Below are 13,154 nucleotides of genomic sequence, written 5' to 3' on the forward strand. Positions count from 1 at the left end.
ATGTCTTAAGAGAAGTAAATGCAATTTTACCAATATTATACCTGAGTCTATATGTTTGGTGTATTTGTAATTGTAATGTAAGTTGTAATGCACATGTGTAAATGATAAACTGAGGCAAAATATTGTTAAATTGCACTTGTTTTTCTTAAGACATTTCAAGTTGTTCATGTTATTCACATATTTAATGAAATGTTATATATGTAAACATTATCATAATGTAATTTTACTTTTTTCACTAGTATTATTTTACTGGTCCAGCCCACTGGAGATCATATTGAGGTGAAAGTGGAACTGAACTGAAATGAGTTTGACAGCCCTGGTCCAGAACAACACACCAACAAGTCAGGAACTTCAGGGTCAAACCAAATCAGATATCAAAAATGTCAACATGAAACCCCACATTCGGTCCATTTGTTTATTTACAATTTTTAATTGAATTGACAATTGAAAGAATGAAAAACAACAGTTTTTTTTATTTATTTTTGAATTGTACATGAATAATAAAATAACGACTCATTTTTTCATTTTCCAATTGTGGATTCTAACAATTTAATATGAAAAGAACCAATGACACACAATTATGCTCCCTCCATGAATGTCTACGAACTCCAGATTTCGTACAAACCCATCATTCGTAAGAATCTTTGTGACCGAGGCATTAACGCACTTTCCTTGAAAATGACAACATCCGGTCTCAAAAAAAAAAAAAAACAATGTTGTTTTTGGTTTGTTTTTCCAGTTCTGTCAGGTAGTAACTTTGTGTTTTGTTAATAAAAAGAGAAAATCAGTCTGTTTTTTAAAATTTGGTTCATCTGTTTTGACACTGAGAAAGAAAAACGCCTTGAAATTTAATTTCAATGTTTCTATTTTAAAACAAAAATCACTTCACCACTAGTTTTTCTTTTGTTTCTGAAAAGACAATCCAATTACCAACAGGTACCCAGACCGTACACAGGGAAAGCTTATAATGCGTACAGAAAATACGCCAATTCAAAGCAGCGTGTATGTTTATATGAGTCATATCATGATGCTTTTTTTTTATATTCCATCAACAAAAACACCAAATACTCAATGACTGTCATATCTTTAACCCTTTAAATGCCATGTTTATAATGTAAATAAACCATATTTTTGATGCAATAAACACAAAATACTTTTTTTAATCTATTACTTGAAAACTGGATTACTTTTTGTTTGTTTTTTTCATCCGATCATTTGTCAGTGATTAACAACGTTGGTTAATATGCATTCTTATTTTTTTGTGCTTCATCAGATGTTAAATGCTAAATGTGTCAGTGTGCATTTTATACTCATTGGTAGAAGGTTGTCAGTGTAGGAATTCAACACTGTTTATAAATGGATGGTTTTGCTGTGCTGATGAGTCAGAATTTTAAAAAATTGTGTAAAAATGAACAACTTTTCAATTCTGACCGAAAACAAATTATGAAAAATTTGACCTTTAAATAAAATGAAATGCAAAGGGTGCATAATATGCTCACCCAGATACAGGAAGGTTAAAGGTTTGATGAGTCTTTTTTCAGTTTGAAGTCAAATCAAAGGCTTTTCTGATCAGAGAAGCAGAGCTGAACGGTACTGCCGCTGTTTTCAGGCTGAATCCTCCTGAATGTGTTTTCCCTCTAGTGGATGTTCGACCTCAGGGACAGTCGTATCTGCCGTTGACTCACATGTGACTGATGTTGGAGATCTGTATTTTGTATTTGAATCATTACTTTTATGTGAAATTTCTTGTTCAATAAATGATATTTTCAGATTAAAGGCCGACATAATCTCTGTCTATTACATGATATTTTCAGAGTAAAGGCCGTCATAATGATCTGATGGAATCTGATGGAATGTGTAACGGTTGAAATTAAGATGGAAAAACACAAAAACATATTTCTTAGTTGTATTTACAGGACACCAGGGTCATGTATTGAGAAATTCAATAAGGAGATTATTAATTTATATGAAAAAAAATGTGATAAGGTGATTTTGGTTTGTGGTGACTTTAACATTGATCTATTGAAATGGAATGAACATGCAAAAACGGCAGAATTTGTAAACACTATGTTTAGTTTGAGTTTTCACCCTGTAATTACAAAACCAAGTAGAATCACATTGGAAAGCGCAACATTGATTGATAATATTTTTACAAACATTATTGATGGTGAAATAACGAGTGGTCTATTTCTGACTGACATAAGTGATCATTTGCCAGTTTTTATAGAACTGGAAATGAACAACAAATTATCTTTAACCAACTATAAGCAAAAACCTTGTTTGGTAAGAACAAAGTCACCAGAAGCAATTATGGCCTTAAAGGAGGAATTAATAAATTATGACTGGCATGAAGTTTATGTAGATGATGTTAATGAATCATATAATGCTTTCCTAGACATATTTCTGACATTGTACAATAGACATTGTCCTGTGAAAGAATATAGACAAGATCTTAAAAAGAATAAGAAACCATGGTTAACTAAAGGATTGGAAAGGGCTTGTAAGAAGAAAAACAGTCTTTATAGGGAATTCCTGAAGCACAGAACGAAAGAAAAAGAGAATAAATATAAAAGATACAAAAATAGATTGACAGCAATTATAAGAACACATAAAAAAGCCTATTATGATAAGTTGTTAGAAATACACAAAAATGATATTAAAGGTACTTGGAAAGTGTTAAATGATATGATTAAAAAAAGTAATAAAAAGAATTTTGCTACATATGTTGTTAAAACTGGTGACACTGTGGTGGAAAATACAGAGGACATCGTGAATATATTTAATGATTTTTTTGTTAATGTCGGTCCTAATTTGGTAAAAGATATTACCAAGTGGGAAAAGGATGATAAAACCTTTAATTTTGCTATTGAAAACAATAATTCAATGTTTCTTGGTGGAGTTTGTGAAAGTGAAGTGTTGGAAGTGGTCAGGAAATCTAAAAATAAAAAATCTACTGATAGAAATTCCATTGATATGTCACTCATAAAACAAGTGATAAACAGTATCCTTCAACCATTCACTTATGTATGTAACAAATCATTTCAAACAGGTACTTTTCCAGAAAATATGAAAATAGCTAAAGTGATTCCGATTTATAAAAATGGTGATAAGCACATGGTGTCAAATTATAGACCGGTGTCACTGTTACCACAATTTTCTAAAATTCTTGAGAAACTGTTTGTAAAGAGGTTAGATGACTACATAGACAAATATAGGATATTAAATGATCATCAGTACGGATTTAGGAAAAACCGATCAACATCTTTAGCAGTAATGGAATTTGCAGAAAATATAGCAACAGCGGTGGATCAGAAACAACATACTGTTGGTGTTTTTATTGATTTAAGGAAAGCATTTGACACAATTGATCACTCAATATTACTCCGGAAATGTGAAATGTATGGTATAAGAGGTGTGGCACAAAACTGGTTAAAAAGTTATTTACAAAATAGGTCTCAGTATGTATCAATTGGAAATACAAATTCACAACTTAGAAAAGTAACATGTGGGGTCCCACAAGGTTCAGTTCTGGGACCCAAGTTATTTATACTTTATCTAAATGATATCTTTATGGCATCTAGTAAGTTAAAATTTACAATATTTGCAGATGATACTAATTTGCTTTATTCGGGAGTAAATATGAAACAAATATTAGAAACTGTGGAAAAGGAATTGAGCAAGTTAAAAAAATGGTTTGACGTAAATAAGTTATCACTTAATGAAGATAAAACAAAATTTGTGGTTTTTGGTGGTGCTAGGGGAAGTGATGATATAAAACTGAAAATTAATGAAATTGAAATTGAAAGGGTGTATGAAACAAAATTTTTGGGAGTGATTATTGACCATAAACTCTGTTGGAAACCACAAATAGAATATATCAAATGCAAAATGTCCAAAGCTGTTGCGATTCTTTATAAAACTCGAGACTTGTTAAGCAAAAAATGTTTGCATATGTTGTATTGTTCACTTGTAATGCCATATATGTCAGACTGTGTGGAAATATGGGGCAATGTGTATAAGACTAATTTAGACCCAATAATTAAACTCCAAAAAAAAGCTATTAGAGTCATAAACAAAGCTGGTTATCTCCAATCAAGTAATCCACTTTTTGTAGAATCTGGTTTGCTAAAATTTCTTGACATTGTATATTTAAAAACAATGGAATTTATGTTTCACGTTAAAAGTAAAAACCTTCCTTTTTGTATTCAGAAAATCTTTAAGTTAAGAGAAGGATATTATAATTTAAGAGGGATGTTTGTGTTTGAAAAGTGTAAAGTAAGAACAAACGTTAAATATCACAGTGTTTCAGTTATTGGTGTCAAACTATGGAACGAACTGAAGGATGAAGTGAAATTGTGTAGCTCACTGTTGAGTTTCAAAAAGAATTTAATTGGTCAAATTATGAAGGGCTATGAGAGTAATATGATTACAAAATAACTTATTACACTGAATGTAGTATAATTTAAGTTTAAGTATTTATCTGCTGCAACTTAAGGTGTGGACATGGACTAAGGATGTAAATAGGAGAAGCAGAAATAAGCCTCCGGCTTCAGCTTCTTCCTTTTTCAGTTACAAAATGTGTTAATTTTATGCTTGTTTGTTTCTTTTTTAATATGTAGGTGTTTTGTTTTGTTGTCTTTTTATATGTGTGTGTTTTGTATCTTGTATTTAACTGAAATAAACATTCATTCATTCATTCATTCATTCATTCATTCATAATCTGTGAGAATACATCTACTGATGCCTCTGGACACATCTTCAGTGATGTTCCTGGAATCACTGGGTATTTTGGGTCTTTCAACATCATACACCCTCATCCAGGTGACCCAGCCAGGGCTGATCAGACCCCGGCTTGTGTCCAGATGGAAACTAGCTGCCATGGCTCCATGGTTTTCCTCTCTTGAGCCACAGCCATCTTGAGGCTCTCTCTGCCACTTCGGTGGCGTTGCGGATGGCTCTCCTCCTACTCTCTCCCTCGATGCCCAGGTTACTGAAGGCTCTGGCCAAGGATTGAGCCACAAAACCCCTGCATCCCACCTCCACTGGGAAGCACCTTGCCTTCCAACCAGCCTGTTGACAGTCGCTGATCAGTCCTGTGTACTTCGAGAACTTCCTCTCAAAGGCTTCTTCTATCCGATCTTCCCACAGGACTGTCAGCTCCAGCAGCACGGCTTGCTTAGTGGCCTCTGATAGTAGGACGATGTCTGGGCATAGGGTGGTGGCAGCTATATGTCTGGGGAACTTCAGCTGCCGCTCGAGGTCCACCAGCAGCTGCCAGTCTCTTGCGGCCGTTATAATCTCAGTCTATTACATGATATTTTCAGAGTAAAGGCCGTGACAATCTCAGTCTATTAGTTAAAATTTTCAGAGTAAAGGCCGTCATAATCTCAGTCTATTAGTTAAAATTTTCAGAGTAAAGGCCGTCATAATCTCAGTCTATTAGTTAAAATTTTCAGAGTAAAGGCCGTCATAATCTCAGTCTATTAGGCAGGGCCGGACTGAGACTCATTTTCAACCCTGGAGTTTCATACCTCAGACCGGCCCACTTTAGATCATGACTGATTATTATTAAAATCATGCAGTTCTAACCTTACATGTTAGGTCTACACACTGTTCTGCAAAGCCTTCTAATTCAGTGTATTTTCTAAAATATTTCCAATTCAGTGCAAGTAAAGGTTGCTTCACAATGTGGATTTATTCCAACAGTGAGTGCACATCCACATCTCCTACATTATTATTCCTCACAACACAACAATAACAGAATCTATATTTTTGTTCTTATAAGTGTTAACATTTTTCAAACCTTTAAAATGTTTGAAATGAAATGAAAGTATAAAAATATTAAAAATTAAAAACAAATAAAGCTTGCTGCACTTTCTAATAACTATTATTTTTGTATCCTCTGCAACAAAAGATTTCCATCACAACTTACTTGCGGTTTGTTCCATCTTTGCTATTGAAAACTTTTGGTTTAGTGATATTAGGGGTTTGATGAGGATGATAAGAAAAAAATATGTGTATCCTGTGACTGAGGGTGAGCAAAGCAATCAAAGCTAACAGCAGACTCCTGTTCATGTGTGTCATTAGTGGTTCAGGTTGTGCTGCTGAGCTGCTCCTCTGTCATCAGTAGACTCTGCTCTCCCTTTCACACTTCCTCCAGTTTCTCTAGACTCTCCTGCACCTGGATCACAATAAAAAATAACATCTACAGACATTTGGACTTACTGAACCAGTTCAGATCTTTACACTGGCTAAATATGCAGGTTTATTTAATATGACTTTATGCTGTTGCCTTTCAGTTGTAGGCTTTGTGTATTTACTGTCTCACTGTTAATGATAAAAATAAAACAGGTCAGGACTATGGTTTGGGTCTAGACAGTGGTTTTACTGGAACTACTGCTTGTTCACACAGTCTGTTCCAACAGCTCACCTTCTCCTTCCATCCTGACAGGAACAATCCCCTCATCACTACTGGCTCCTGGCTCTGCTTCTGACACTAAAGCACAGTTTAAATGCTCTGAATTCTCAGCACAAACCTTCTGTTTCCAAAGCCTTGGTGTCAGTTTCATTCATGTAGTGCAGAACCATCTCAGATACCTTTCATACTGAACAGGCCTACACCATACTCTTCATTGGAGCCTATTTCTTCTAATCCTCTTCCCTCTCTGAGCAGTCCTACCTGCCCACTCTGGACTTGTGGGCTCATGGCTGCTGTCTGCTGCTGGATCTGCTTTCTGACTCTGAGGAGCTACAAGACAAAGTTTACCACTTCTGTGGCCTCGTATCAGACTATTATTTAAATGACGGAACCTTATGTTCCACGCCACAATGCCACACAATTCACTGACTCCATAATTAACTGACTTTAAAGGTGCTTTACCCGGTTCATCGTCCTCATTAGTTGTTTCCAACCGGAGGTGGTTTTTGTGAAAAAGTTTCAGATTTTGTCACATTTGGCTGCGTTTGCTTCCAGAGCTTTCCTCTTTTTAATTCTTGCCTTCTCTGTGCCACCCTTGTTCTTTCTATTTAAACAGTAAACACAGCTGAGCACCCACAGCCTACAGAGCACAGATGGTCTGTGCTCCACAGATACAGGACAGAGCTACTAACCGTTTGCACGGACATGTTACGTCAGGTCACGGTGTGTCCGCAAAAAAAGGGGAAGAAAACACACAGTTTGCTAGTAGAGGGGGTGTGGCCCAGGAACAGTGGCTGCAGATTACTTGATCAACCCAGTGCTATGACTGAACACCGGCCCCCCAAAAATAAATAAATAAAATATTAAATACATATTTAAAGTGAACTCCGGCCCTCGCGGCCCAAATATTATACCGGCCCACCGGGAATTGTCCCGGTCCCCCCGATTAGCCAGTCCGGGCCTGGTTGAGCGTATTCAGATTACACAGAATGTGTTCAGTGCTTTGACCTGCCTGTTCAAAGGGCATTAGTGCATGGTCATTAGCTGAGCTGCTTTATTTTCTGTGTGTTTACTTGGGATAAGCAGCGACTTATATTCGCTCTGCAATTCCAGACTATCCATCGAGGTGTCCCGTTTCCTTGACACTTTGACTCGTTTGACTCGTGTTCGTCCAGCTGCTTGTCATTTGGTACAGGAGCACCACGTCTTACAATTCATACACGTGTTGCGTCCGTACCGCGCATGTTGCGCTGTTTGCCCACTAGAGGACGCCAGAGACTGCCAAATAATTTCGTATTGCTTCTGTGCGTCTCTACTGTGCCTTTTCTGTATTTCTCAATGTGTGAGATGTTGCTAGGAGCACATGCACTTTGATTTTTCTTTATTAATATATTGTTTAATCTTCTTTTTGTATTCTTATAGAACCACACACATGTAAACATATTTACCCTTTGGAATAAATGACTCCTGAACCAACTCTCTGACCGGAGTTTCTCTTCAGTGACATCCTGTCTGATCTGAACTGGCAATCCAGAGTTCCACACTCTTTCACAGCTCTTCTGTAGACTCTAAATACAGACACTGTGTTCAATGTGTGGATCCTAGTGGTTTTTCTAATCCACACATGTGGGTTTGGCATCAGTCTCAGTCTCATTCCAGGTTTGGTGTGGAACCCATCGTGTCCACTGGTGTTACATGCAGAACCTGAACATTTAAACACATATAAATCAATGGTGATTTTTCAACAGCGGTCATTTTTGTCAAACACTCTGCCTTGAATAATTAGTTTAATTCCCCAAATGCACCTGTGAGAGAATAAAGAGATATTCAATAAAATAGTAGTGTGTAATGTTTGTGTCCTTTTGACCGTGTTACATGTGGATTTATGTATTAAATATAATGTAAGATTGTCTTTTATCTCAGTAAGTTTTTCTTTTTAAAATAGACCCAAAGTGCTTCCAAACCTGTTTCAGAACATTCATCTACACCTGGGTTGAATTTTTAGTCCCATGTTTTTAGGACCATTTTCACAGAAGAACCCATTTATGTATATTTCAGGTTTGTTTTTTGTTTTTTTCTCCAGTTTTTCCAAATCCCCACACTTCACAGGCACACAGCATAAGAGGTGGAACTAAGTTGTCAAAAAGGTCAAGGGTGACCTCTAGTGGCAGGTCGGATGTTCCTGCAGGTTTCTAAGTCCAGTTTCCCACCAGGTATTAGAACTGACCAAGTCTGAGGGATGACAGACTAAAGGTTTTCAGAAGAGCTAAACCAGTCCAGGTGAACTGTTGAGGGAATCAATCATTTAAAAACAGCGATTAAAAATATTATAGCTCAATTTTAAGGTTCCTACAGGTTTTGTACAAATGAAATTTAAGACCTTTTTAGGACTACTTAGAACATAATTTACTGGCCATTCACAGCCTGTTTCATGGCCATACTGGCAAAAAAGTTGTGACTCCTAGAATTTAGGAAAATATATTTATTTACATCAGCAGAGATTCAATATTGCATACATACTGTACACAGAACTGTGTGTGTGTGTGTATATGTGTGTGTGTGTGTGTGTGTGTGTGTGTGTGTGTGTGTGTGTGTGTGTGTGTGTGTGTGTGTGTGTGTAGGTGTGTGTGTGTATGTGTGGAGTGTGAGGGTCTGCCTTCTGGCACAGACGTGAACACAGATGGCAGGAGAGAAATGATTTCTTGCACAAGATGCAGAGAGCTTCAAACACGTTTCCATCCACTCATGTCAACCAGGTCAGGACAATGATCTTTTCTCCAACAAAGTATTATTATTACATTTACTCTTCCTCATGCTTACTTTTTGCTTGCGATCCGTCCTTTAAAGGTCCAGAGTCAGCTTCCTCGGGTGACGTGCACATGACTAACAGTTGGGCTGAATGGTCTCTAATAGTTATTCACTGGGGTACGACGGCGTATTAGGGTCACACAAGAAAATTAATACACTTGTCACTACGAGAATAAAGTCATTATTTAATGAGAATAAAGTCATTATTTAATGAGAATAAAGTCGTTATTTAATGAGAATAAAGTCATTGATTAATGAGAATAAAGTCATTATTTAACGAGAATAAAGTCGTTATTTAATGAGAATAAAGTCATTGATTAATGAGAATAAAGTCATTATTTAACGAGAATAAAGTCGTACTTTTATGAGATTTAAAGTTGTAATATTTTGAAAATTTGACAGAGTTTCCGATTTTACAGCGAAGGCAACAAGTGAAGCAGATCCTTTTCCTTCTGTTGGACTCATAAACTCGCAGTAGAATCCTCACAGTTTGTTCAGAAACACAAACCCTCTGTGTTTAGTTCTCTGGTGTTTCCACTGATAGTCTTACAGATGAACACTGCAGCACTTTCTGTTCCACAAAAGAGGCAATTTGCTACAAATCAGTTCAGTTCTTACAACAAACCCAAATGTGTGCAGACTCACTTCAAAGTCCTGAAACTAATGTGTTGATGGAGGACAGACTCAGTATTTGGCCTTTGTGTCTGAACCCTAAATGAAAGGAGAACTGAAACTAAAAGTTCACACTTCTACTTCGATGAGTAGGTACAACTGCTCATTATATTATGACTTTATTCTCGAAATATAACGACTTTATTCTCATTAAATAATGAGTTTTTTAAAACTACCACTTTATTCTTGTTAAATAACTTTATTCATGTTAAATAATGACTTTATTCTTGTTGAATAACAACTTTATTCTCATTGTGACAAGTGTTTTTTTTTTCTTACGTGGCCCTAGTATGCTGTCGTACTGGAGGCTGCAAAGTCAGTGATAATTGGTTCCTAATTTCAATATAAATTGTCAAGTTGGAACAGATGGAACTGAGTCGACTAACATTACTTCCTTTGCAGCTTGGCTATCCTGGCCAAGGACAAGCTGGCAGCCCTCCGACAGGTGTGTGAGACAGGTGGACAGCGAGACACCCCAGCACACACAGTGTGCAGGGGTTTCCCACTGAAGCCCAGGAGGAACATGCTCTTCATGTGTACCAAGCACCAGGACCCAGTGGAGAGAAGGATAAGGTATTTTATTTTATTTTATTTTATTTGGCACCAGTGCCTATAACGGGTAGGTTCCTTGGACCTCCATCCATCCCACCAGGGCTGGACTGGGACAAACATTCGGCCCTGGACTTTTTGATCCAGACCAGCCCAGCCCACCACAACCCACACACAGGTGCTGTACCGACTCACCCCGTTAATGTACGAGGGGGGGCTGAAAAGTTCATAGCCTGACTAAGAAGGAGTTCTTCCACAGCAGTGAAACTGTGCATACATTAAATTCAACCTCTCCTGATACTAACTGCATGGTTTCCTTCCAGATAAACCCACATTGGATAAATAACTTTGAACAGTAGTACTACAGACATTTCATGAAAATGCTTGCTTTTCACCCCTCCTTCATTCTCCCTCCCCCTCTTGAATTCCTCATCCCAGTTTTGCACAGTTGATAAAGCTGGAGCATCAGCCCCTATAGACACCATGTCAGCATGAATGTCCTTGGGGGCTAACCCCTTTTTCTGCACACATTTGATCAGACCACGGTGCCATGGATGGTTCACTAAATGTCTCTGGTTCTACTTTTCAAAGTCCTAAATTATTTATCTACTGTGGGTTTATCTGGAAGGAAACCATGCCGTTAGTATCAGGAGAGGTTGAATTTAATGTATGCACAGTTTCATTGCTGTGGAAGAACTCCTTCTTAGTCAGGCTATGAACTTTTCAGCCCCCACAACAGAAACTGGTGGTGACAGAAGTGGACGCTGTGATTACGTAAGTAAATCATTGTTCAGTTTTAAATGACTGCTGTCACTAATGAACAATGTTGATACTCAGAGTGTGATTTGTTGGGGGGGGGTCAACCATCAAACCAAACATTATTGCATTATACAGTTCACATCAGTCAAGCACTGATTAACTACGGTTACAATAAAATGTCTGCATTACTCCTCATACAGTCCACACATTAGCTACAGCTTTCAGGTTCACTGTGTGGACATGCTCCAGTGTCAGTAATGTAGGACAGAGGTGGAAGAAAACTGTCACAACCTGTCTGTTATTTCAGTTGGTTGGTTGCCCCCCCAGAATGAAATTCACTGAGCAGAAGAAGGTATGAAAAAACCAGAGGGGGGGTTGATTGCCCCCCCATCCCCCCCGCCAACAAATTGCACCGTGTGTATTTGTACAGTTAACGATTTCTATTGAATGTGATTCTGCAGTTAATTAGCAAACAAGCTCTGTTAAACTGAAGAGTAACTAAAGTAACTTCTGTTTGGTCTGTTCTTGTATGTCACAGCTCAGGACGTCAGCACAGACTCATTAGATTCAGAGATGATCAAACAGACGCCATTTCACTGCATGTCTTACTTTACCCAGTATCTCTATGCATGCACCAATAAAATATTCTTGTATCCTTACTGATTTAAAGTTGTTTGGAAAGTTGTTGTTTTTTTGTTTTTTTTTACCTGTTGCAGCCTCAGCTGCAAAAGCTTTTCTTTTCTTCTCTCTCAATAGGCTCTTTCCCACCAAAAGGCCCAGGAACTTATTTACCAGGAACTTTTTGGGGTAAAAAAGTTCCTGGTAACTGTGTTTCCACCGCACCCAAAAGTTCAGGGTAATTTGTTCAAATCAGGTTGATGATGTATGAGGAGCAGTAACAGAACCTGTAGTCCAGTTCACGTCCATTCACAAACTAACCTCTAGTTCAATAAAATGACACAGTACTGTAAGTGGACGGGTTGGGTTTAACATTTTACTGGTTGCTGAATCACGTAATTCATCTGGAATACATTTTATATGAAGTTAACCATCATTACAGATCCTTAATTTGTATTTAAAAATGGTAGAACATGTATTTTCCACTTCTCATTCCTTAAACTAAATCACATCTAACTTTCAGTGTGATGGATGGTTCTGTTTCATTTCTATTGTTTTACAGATTTAGTCCAGGTTCAACCCTAAAGTCAGACAGATTTACTCAAATGCCTGCATTTAATTCAACTGCAGATTACTGATAAAAGTACTAATACTCATATTTTGATGCCTTGTAAATGAACAGACAGTCTTAGGGTAGATTTTTTTGTTTGTTTTGTTTTTTTTAATTTAAAATTGAAACAAAACAAAGTTGCCTTGAGATTAAAAGGGAAATAAACACATGTGAAAGGTTCAGGCTTTTGGACCAGGGTCTGGTCCAGCAGGTCCAGGACAGCCGGTCTGGAACTCCATGGTCCTGGTCCCCTTTTCACTTTCCTACATGAAAAGTAATAAAAATGCTAAAATGAATAAAGAACACATGATGACAGATTCCTACCGGTGTGATGTGACATGTGACCTGTCTGACCTGAGCCGTTAGGGTCAGGGGTCACATGTCTGACCTGGGCCGTTAGGGTCAGGGGTCACATGTCTGACCTGGGCCGTTAGGGTCAGGGGTCACATGTCTGACCTGGGCCGTTGTAAACAGTAGATGTTGGACCAGGACACAAACGAGCCACAGGTTCAGAAAAAGAGGAGAGTCCGTCCGGTCCATTTCAGGTGGAAATCCCAAACACACAGAATAAACCAGTGTTCAGCTCACAGCGACAACACGAATCCATCCAGTTCTGTGATTTAGGTTTAGTGTCAGACTGTTGACCAGTTAGCATTAGCATTAGCATTAGGTTAACAGGACTTCACTGTTGTCTAAACAGCTGATGCTGCTGACTACTGT

This window comes from Sphaeramia orbicularis, chromosome 20 (assembly GCF_902148855.1).
Source record: "Sphaeramia orbicularis chromosome 20, fSphaOr1.1, whole genome shotgun sequence".
Classification (NCBI taxonomy): domain Eukaryota; kingdom Metazoa; phylum Chordata; class Actinopteri; order Kurtiformes; family Apogonidae; genus Sphaeramia; species Sphaeramia orbicularis.